Source organism: Mesocricetus auratus, unplaced genomic scaffold (genome assembly GCF_017639785.1).
Source record: "Mesocricetus auratus isolate SY011 unplaced genomic scaffold, BCM_Maur_2.0 contig_6580_pilon_obj, whole genome shotgun sequence".
NCBI lineage: Eukaryota > Metazoa > Chordata > Mammalia > Rodentia > Cricetidae > Mesocricetus > Mesocricetus auratus.
Genome location: NW_024434615.1, coordinates 29,791 through 39,875, shown reverse-complemented (window position 1 = coordinate 39,875; position 10,085 = coordinate 29,791). Strand labels below are relative to the sequence as shown.

The 10,085-nt window shown below is 42.7% G+C and overlaps 1 long non-coding RNA gene across 1 annotated transcript; it reads right to left on the bottom strand.

Moving 5' to 3' along the window:
- Nucleotides 1-431: 431 nt before the first annotated feature.
- On the bottom strand, nucleotides 432-1,810 carry LOC121138637. Its single transcript, XR_005875546.1, has 3 exons — nucleotides 1,725-1,810; nucleotides 628-659; nucleotides 432-465 (listed from the first exon to the last, which is right to left on the bottom strand). It is a non-coding gene; the product is annotated as an uncharacterized LOC121138637 (long non-coding RNA).
- Between the last annotated feature and the right edge of the window lie 8,275 nt (nucleotides 1,811-10,085).

Sequence of the window (10,085 nt, the reverse complement as noted above, 5' to 3'; positions counted from 1 at the left end):
CCAAAGTTCAAGGATTTCACCAACACCTGTTTTCCCTGTAAACCCCACAGGTAGCCTTCTTCCATTCCCTCATTATGTACCAATATTTCCCATGTCTTCCTGAAGAGCAAGGACAATGAGTGTCCTTGGTGATCCCACCAAACCTTTCTGTAAACCAATACATGTTGACCTTGTCCCAAGTCCTTCTAATAGTCCTACTATGTCCATCATCCATGGCAAAGCGGCCAAGGTCTAGATTTCCAACAAACTAGTCATAAATTCCTTATGTTTCTTTTTACCATCTCACTCAGTACTTATTTGTGATTAATATTCTTGATTGTCAACTAACTACATTGATATTACCTAAAAATCCAAGTCACTGAGCACAACTATGGATCATATGAGGTAGGAAGTCCCACATTAAATCCAGATCACTTCACGTGGGTAGACTTACCTATGGTGGGGGGTAGAATTAGTTGTGGTTGCCTAGGTAAAAGACAAGGAAGAAAGAAATTATTGCTCTTTTCCTGCTTACCCATGCTCCAGAGTACATGGCATTAGAACCTACACAGTGATTTTAGTTAACTGGATCATATGAGGTAGAAAGTCCCACCTTAAATCCAGATTTCCTTAGGTGGGAAGACTTACCTATGGTGTGGGGTAGAATTGGGTGTGACTGCCTAGAAAAAAGACAAGGAAGAAATAAATTATTGCTCTTTTGCTGCTTGCCCATGCTCTTGATTCACTGGCATTAGAACCTACTTCTTTGGGATTTAGATGCCATATGAAGACAAGCTGAAACCATCAAGCCGGTAGAATTAACATCTACTTACTGGATTCCTGCAACTTATATTGTAGACAGCTGTTTTTGGACTATTCGGATTACAGCCTGTGAGCCACTCTAATAATTCCCATACATACTCATTTTATGAGTTATGTTCTCTAGAGAACCCAGACAATATACCATCTGTCCCACCTTAACCTTCAGCGCCCACCTTAACACCTTTTCTGGAATTGCAAAAAGTGACATGGTATGCAGACACAAAAGGCTTCCTCTGGTGTCAACCTGTTTGGTTCCCTGGACTTCCCCACTGAAGCCTTCATGTAATATGCAGGTTCTACCCAGGTACCACCTTCAGTGTCTTGATCTAGTCTGGCCACCTATCCTGAGTGATAGCAATACCGAGGCTTCCACATGATTGCAACATGTTTTCACTAACCTAGGCTGACCACATCCACCATTGTCTCAGAGAAGCTCTAGTCTTCATTTGGGATGGCCCTACCTGCAACTTGCCTCGTGTCTGTTATCGATTTTTCTCCATCACCCCTGTTGGTACTCTGAATACCCATATCCTCTTCCAGGTGCTAATGTATGTCCTAACTTCAACATCCAAGGTTTTTTCCTGCTACTATATCTAGTCTTGATCCAATAACCAGGTCCATGGACTAATGTAACTCTCCCTGTCTGTGCAACAGAGAACCACAGACTTCACCCAGGCTCATATAATTTACTCATTAGCACTCTGACCAACACTGCCTACACTGAGGCCAATCTCTAGGATTCTACCAGTACCTGACTTACCTGCAAGCACCAATGGGCCTCCTTGTTAACGTCTCCATCCCCATACAATGTACACAGACTCCCCATGTTATTTCCCATGTTTTATCATGGGTCCAACAGCCCCAGCTACGTCAAGCTCTATCAGCCCAGTCAAGCTCTAGGCCTCAACCGTGAAATGCCCTACCTGTAACCAGTCACAGACGCTCCTAAAGAAGGTTCCTGTGTACCAATATCTATCCACCTCCACACTGCTCCTCTAGGCTTGAGCCCAGTGAGTTTCCTTGACTTCAGAATCCAGGACGTTCTTAGAACACTCTAGCCTTTGTGATGCATCCAGAGTCATAGCCTAGTCTGACCATACCCTGACCTCTCAGCAGTTAAACTCTAGACTTTGTCCTTACAAACACTAACTGCAACCACACAGACATATTGTTGTCCATTTTCCCTCAGTTCACTTTTACCCTAGACATAGCACATCCTCTAGAATATAGCCTGGTCCCTTCTGTGTAACTTTCATGAACATATTTAGTAACCAGACACCCCAAGACCTCCTCCTCTGACCAGAGCTTGCAGACACAATCAGTTGAATGAAACAGGGAAATCAATTCAGTATAGGAAAATAGGTAAAGGCCTCTCAATCTGGATACTCTCCTTAAGAAATAAACTAAATAGAGAGCCATGAGGAGTGACTCACAGAGTGAGGGAACAACCATCTTAGCAAAATCAAAACAGATAAAAGGAGAACAACATAGCAGTTACTGAAAAAATTCAGAGGATCATAAGGACATATGTTGAGTCTATCCTGGTAAACATGAAAATCTCAAATAAATGGATGAAAATAGGAACCAAACTGAGAAAAATTAGTTGTAGTGCTTGAATGAGAGTGTTCTTCCTAGCTTTGTCATTTGAATATTTGTATCACAGTTGGTGGCCCATTTTGGCAGTTTTAGGAGATGAGGACTTGCTGGAGGAAGTATGTTACTGAGGGCATGTTTTCAGAGCTAAAATAACTCCTGCCAATTTTTTATTGTTGTTTTTCCTAACTGCTTCACTGTGCTACTGTTTCAAAATAAGAGCTCTCAGCTTCCAGCTGTTACTCTGTTACCTGTTGCCTATTGTCATGCCTCCCAGCCATGATGGACTTTCAGACCCCAAACCCAAATGAACTTTCACTTCTGTAACATGTGTGGGTGCTCAATGAATCCTGCAGCTATGCATAGGCACATTCTGGACAAAATCTAATTCACTGCTTGGTATCCAATTGTTTTACAACCTCAATTGAGGTTGAGCCCGATCCTTTCTGTGTGGCAACCCAGCTTGCCCGCCAATCAACATACTCGACACAAAGACTCTTCATGTACTCAGCTGAGGTCCATCAGCAGACTCAATGAGCACTTTTGGATTCCCATCCAAGCCTTTCCCACAACTGGCCAGATCTGGCCTGGGCTCAAAACCAGCAGGTCCTAAAACCTGGGTCTCACAGCCTGGGCTGGTCATGATTAACTGTATATCAGGTAACATCTGTACTTTAAGGTTCCATATCCTTTGCTCTAGCCTTATGAGAACACCATGTATTTCCTGCAGACAAATTCGAGGTTTTACCCAGGACCTGTCCTACAAGCAACTACACACAGGGCCCTGTGAGGCAGCATTCATAAAGCCACTTGTTACAAAGACTCTCCTTGCCATCCAGTAGTGTGTAGAGAGGAAAGTAGATCAGACCTCACCATCGAAGCCCATTAATATCTTTTCATTACATGGGAGATCTCTTACAGATCATAAAACTAGTTTCTTGGCCTAGTTTGCCCCTCACACTGTACTGACACAGCAGCCATCACCAGACATTGTCAGTGAAGCAAAAATTTTGTAGCAGCCTAGTATGACCACCTGAGACTTTACTGTTCCCCAGCTGCTGGCATAGTCTAGGATTCACCTTACCTGCATCTACCCACAGGTACATTCTGGAATTCCTCCACCATGCTACTTAGTACCCAGACTTCCTATTTCAGCTTCCATGGTCTAGCACAACCCCTTCTGTGTGGACATTAATGCTCAGTACATAGATTTGTCACAGTTGTCTCCAAAGTACTATCCCATATTCTCTGCCTAGCCTACTCTAACAACCCTTACCTGTGCTTGCAAACAAGCTCTGTGCATCATAACGGACCCGTCCTAAATGTAAGCATAATTAGGTCCCTTCTACCCAGAACTCATATTCCCTTTATGTACCCAGACCTCCCAAGTCCTGCTCCAGGGACAAGTCTGCTGAGTACCCTTGGCATCCCCTTCAAGCCTTTTTCCCACAATCACTGCCATGGTGTAATCTGTCCAGTTCTCCCTGCACAGCAGCTGACCTCTAAGCTTCCTAATGGTTCCACATCTTTGGTCCTGGCTTAGTCTGACTAACTCAGTATAACTACATCAAGCTCTAGGCTCTAACCAGGACTTACCTACCTGCAATAAGCCACCAGTACTTACCATGATGCTTCCACAATGCTCCTGAATAACCAGGCTACCCACCTCATTGTGCTGGGTCTATCCTGACACCTATTACGTGGCCCCCATCAACTCGTTTTTATCCAGACCCTGAATTTTCCTCCATTGCCTAGTCTGTACTCGACTTCCTGTGTTCCAACCTAGTCTGACTCCAACACCATAGTTGTGCTGCAAAAAACTAGACTTTGACAGGAGTAAGATCATATCTCAGAGTTGTTTTGATTTGCCTTTCCCTGATGGCTAAGGATGTTGAGCACTTTCTTAAGTGTCTCTTGGCCATTTTAGCCTCCTCTGTTGAGAAATCTCTATTTAGATCTGTACCCCACCTTTTAATTGGATCCTTTGGTGTTTTGGAGACTTGTTTCTTGAGTTCTTCGTAAATTTTGGAGATTAGCCCTCTGTCAGAAGTGGGGTTAGTGAATATCTTTTCCCATTCTGTGGACTGCCTTTTTGTCATGTTGACTGTGTCCTTTGCCTTACAGAAGCTTTTTAGTTTCAGGAGGTCCCATTTGTTAATTGTCGATCTCAGTGTTTGCGCCACTGATGTTATGTTTAGGAAGTGGTCTCCTGTACCAACTTGTTGAAGAGTATCTCCCAGGAAGCCATCCTGAGTGAGGTAACCCAGTCGAAAAAGACAAACATGATATGGACTCATTCATATATGGTTTCTAGTCATGGATCAAAATAGTGCCAGTCTGCACTTCCACTGATAGAGAGTCTGGGAAACAGGAAAGAACCTAAAAGATATGCATATAGGCATAGTACCAAGAGAAGAGGATTGAGACAAGATCCTCTGAATGGATGGGGAACAAGGTGAGGGGTGAGGGGGAGTGGGAGCTGGGAAGAAGAGAGGAGGAGAAGAGAAAGAGAGAGTAGGTCATGGGGGAACAGGAAGTTGAGTGGGTGGGGGTAGAATAGGGGGAAGAGGGAATCATAGGTTAGAAGACAGATCAGGCACCAGAGTGACCTCTAGTGATCTAAAGGGATAACACCAATTGGCAAGCTAAGTAATAGTGGAGAGACCACCTCGAATGCCCATTCTTGATAATGAACTTGATGTCAACCATCTGGGAGCCTTCATCCAGTGACTGATGGAAGCAGAGGCAAACACATAGTTAAACACTGAACTGAACCCACGGAACCCAGTGGCAGAGAGAGAGGAGTGATGAGCAAATTGGCAAAGAATGGGCCAGCAAAACCAGCAGAGACAGCTGATCTGAACAGGGGAGAGCTCTTGGACCCCAGAATGACAGTGGGGAGGCTAACATGGGACTGATCTGGATTCCCCAAATATGAGTGTCAGTGAGAAGGCCTGGGCAACGTATGGGGCCTTGAGCAGTGGATCAGTGTCTATCCCTGGAATACAAACATTCTTTGTGTGCCCATAGCACAAAGAGGGATGCTCTCTCAGCCTGGACTCTTAGGGGAATGCCTGCACCCTACCAGGAGTGAAATGACAGACTCTAAATATCCCCTATGTGGAAGGAATTGGCAATAGGGTGGGAGGCTGGGGGGAAAGGGGAGTGTGGGAGGAGAGGAGGGAGAGGGAACTGGGATTAACAAGAAAAATAAAAAATAAAAAAAAACTATACTTTGGCAGGACTCACCCTACATGTAACCATCCAGTTTCCTCCTGGTGTTTTTCCATCTTATCCCCCAGCACATAGACCTACATTGCCCTCTAACAGATGTGATCTGATCCCTTCAGTATGACCCAAGCCGTATTTTGTGGTCACAGTCTAACACATGTTAACATACAGTGACAAGGAAAATAGGAAATACCCTCACCTGGGATACATCCAAGCTCTAGGATATATCCAGGACACCCTACCTGTGATCAACCACTGACCCCGTCTGGGATGCATCCATCAACTCACTTGAAATATACTTGTCTAGGATCTAGTATGAGTCCCATATCCCATGCACCAAACTTGAGAATACCATACCAAAGTTCAAGGATTTCACCAACACCTGTTTTCCCTGTAAACCCCACAGGCAGCCTTCTTCCACTCCCTCATTAAGTACCAACATTTCCTGTTGTCTGCCCATCTTTATTACTGAAGGGCCTTGGGAACATGTACTTCACACCTTGGTAATTTTCCACCATGCCTGCTAACTACTATATAATGCTTTCCTCTTGTTGCAATAAATGGTATTCTCCTTGCAAGAATGTCCTGCTGGCTTTTGTCTTCATTTAAATCCCCAGGAACTCTCCTGAAACCTTGAGAAGTGTTCTGTTCTTTTGGGCACTGCATTGGGGTAGATTGATTCCCATCTTGCTGAAACACCATCAAGCAGATTTTCAAAGTAGCTATTCATGTTCCCCCTCCCTCCAGAAATGTGTTAGTGTTTCCCTTACTCCATGTGATCTCTTGCATGAACTGTTGTTTTTGTTGTTGATCTTAGCCATTCTTGGGGATCGTAGGTCTATTTAAATTGTTTTTCTGATCTTGATGATCTTGATTTAACTTTGGTAAGGGGTATGTACTGAGAAAATTTAACACGTCATTAGGTGGAGTACAGGTTTTTAAAGTATGTCTGTACGATTCTCTGGATTTCCTGACTGTCTGTAGTTTTGTCCCCCTTTCCATATCTAATTTTGTTAATTGGTATCTTCTCTCTCTCCCTTTTAGTTAATTTGGTTCAGGATTTTTCTTTCTTATCGATTTTCTCAAAGAATGAGCTCTTTGTTTCATTGACTCTTTGTTTCTATTTGATGGATTTTAGCCCTAAGCTTCATAGATACTTGCCATCTAATCGTTTTTGCCGTGACTTCTCCATTTTGTCCAATGAATTTCAGGCATGCTATGCAGTTGTTAGTGTGAGATCTCATCAGTTATTTTATCCTATTTTGTTTATTTGTCTTATGTAGGAACTTAGTTCTGTGTACTTGCCTCTTAGAACTCTTCTCATTGTGTCTCATAAGCTTGGCTATGTTATGTAATCATTTTGATTCAATTCTAGAAAGTCTTACATTTCTTTCTTATTTCTGTCTTCACCCATTTCTCATTCAGTAGAGAGTTGAACAGTTTCCATGGATTTGAATGCTTCCTGTTGTTTATTTTCTCAATGATACCTTCTTTAACCTGTGGTGGCCTGATAGAATCCACATAGTTATTTCAATTTTCTTATACCTGTTGAGATTTATTTTGAGTTTCAGTGTGTGTTCAATTTTGCAGTTGTTGGGAAGCTGTCTCTGCAGGGCTGCAGACAGAGCCAGCTAAGAGACCTGAGGTCCATACGTGGGAGGGGGGGTTTGATTGAGAGGAGGGGGTTAAGAGTCCCAGACAGAACACAGGATAGGTGTCAGGAGGCCCATTCAATTCATACTGAATGGGCCCTTACTTTATTCTTTCACAGTTTTAGGTATTCAAGCAGCAGTGAGGCCAAAATGGCAGAAGACTTCCATTATCATGTATAAGGGGCAAAGGGATTTCCTTCCCTTAATCCTCTAGGAATTTGGTAGCTACAACTGCCATCCTTCCTTCAGGATCCAGAGTAAACACACCTAGGCCCAATAATATTATTGTAAGACAAGAGGCATCCACCACCAATGCCAAAGCATCCTGTAACTGCCAAACTCCTTTCATATGGATAGTAAGACAGATTGGAGCTCTCTAATCTTGAGGCAAGGTGGAATGGACTCCTTTTCGTGGGTCCTGACATGAAGTAAGCTCTTGGAGGTGCAGACAAGAAGGTGTGTACCTACATGTTTGGGTGAAATGTTCTGTAATTATCTCTCATATCTGAATGGTTCATAACATTTGTCAGCCCCAGCATTTCAATGCTGAGTTTTTCTTTAAATGACCTGTGTCTTGTTGAGAGGGAGCTATTGAAGTCTCCCAATATCAGAATGTGAGGGTCACTATGTGATTTAAGCTGTCATAGTTTTTCTTTTACACACTTGGATCCCTTGTGTTTAGGCTATAGATTTGTTTTAACTTTCTTTATATTTATACATTGTGTCTTTCACCTTGCAGATCTCACTCTCATTCAACACCCTGTCCCTCAGAATCCATCCTTTGCCATAGCAGTCCCCATAAACAAAATAAAATTTAGAGAACAAAGAAAAGACGAAATTAAGAAAGGAAGGGAGGAAGGAAGGAAGGAAGGAAGGAAGGAAGGAAGGAAGGAAAGATGGAAGACTGTTGGGGAAGTCCTGTGTATATGTCAATAAACCACTTTTGGCCAATAGAGAAGCAATATAGGTGGGACTAGGAGTCCAGGAGGATTCTGGGTAGGAGAAAATCAGGGAGTCAAGATGTAACCGCCATAGGGATAAGAAGCCCGGAAACTTCTCTGGTAAGAGAAATACTTTGATTAACAATCATGGGATAAATACTTAAGTCAGAGTTAGCCAGTAAGAAACAAGCAAGGCCAACAGCTTCATAATTAATATAGCCTCCTGTGTGTTTATTTGGGACTGATGTGGCTCTGGAACCAGGCTGGCAGGAAGGCTTCTCTTTACAAAAGACCTTGTGATGGAAAGGGTAATTTGACACAGTGAGTCATACAGTTTAGAGTTTAGTCTACACATCATTAATTTCAAGTGCTAATTGGAAAAAGTCATTGATCTATTGTGAGACTTCTGTTTTCTGCTACAATGCTGGTACTGAACACTCACTGGAACTCTTTTGGATATCCTGTTGTTGCCCTGTGTTGTGAAGATCTGGCAGCTTTGGGTCTTCAGGGCCAGTGGCCCCTTCATGGGCTCCAGCAGATCATAGATAAGGTAGATGTTGAGGTGATCCAATTCATAAGACTAGTTCCAGAACTGGGTAGTTTCTGGGTTGGTGAGCCTGCCAGATCTCCTCTCCCCCCACCTCCTCTCTCCTCACTACCAGGGTATGAACTCTGGCATTGCCCCAGCATTGCCCAGGCTGGTTCACCCCTTGGAGCAATGAGCAAGATGTGGGACAGCTTCTCCTGCCTTCATGCCCTCAGTGTCATCTTGCCTACACCTACACCAGCAGGGCAGCTCTACAGTGTTGTGGGGCATAGATTTTAAGAATTGAATTGTCATCTTACTGAGATTTTCCTTTAAGGAGTATGTAGTTTCCTTCCCCATCTCTTCTTATTAGTTTTGGTTTGAAGTATACATCGTTTGATATCAAAAAGCCTACACCAGCATGCTTCTTAGGTTCAATAATGTTGAATATCTTTTCTAACCCACTATCCTGAGGTACTGCTTATCCTTGATGTTTGAGGTGCATTTCTTAGAAGCATGCCGACTGACAGATCCTGGTTTTGCATCCATTCTCTTGGTCTGTGTCTTTTTCTTAAGGAATTGAAAACATTAATGTTGAGAAATATCTATGACCAATAACTGTTGATTCCTGCTATTTGTTGTTATTCTTGTGTTTGTGTTGGTGGTGCCGTGTGTGTGTGTGTGTGTGTGTGTGTGTGTGTGTCTGAGTTTGTGTGTATGTGTGTGTGTGCATGCTCACGTATGTGTTTCCCTTCCTTTGAATTTTCTTTTGTGAGATTATTTACTCTCTATGCTCTTCATGGTTGTAGTTAAGTGATTTAGGTTTGAGTTTTCCATCGAGCAGCTTATTTAGAATGGAATTTGCACATAAATTTGCTTAAATTTTGTTTTATAATAGGATGTCCGCTTGATACATCTATGTTGATTGAAAGTTTTGCTGATTAAAGTGGTTTGCACTGTCACCTATTGTCTCATACATTCTGTAGCACATCTGCTTAGACCCTTGTGGCATTTAGAGCTTCCATTGAGAAGTCACATGTAAGTTCACTAGGTCTGAGTTCATATGTCTTCTTTGGTCTTTTTTCTTGCAACTTTTAATAGTCTCTTTTTTGTTCTTTATTTATAGTGTTTTGATTAGTATGTGTTAAGTGAGATTTGACTTTACCGGTCCAGGCTATTTGGTATTCTGTATGATACTCGTACCTTGATGGGCAACTCTTTCTTTAGGGTAGAAAATTTTTCTTCCAAGATTTTGTTGAAAAGATTTTCTGGGCCTGTGAACTGATCTGCGATTCTTCTCCTTCCATTCCTATTGTTCTTAGATTTGGTAGTTTCACAATG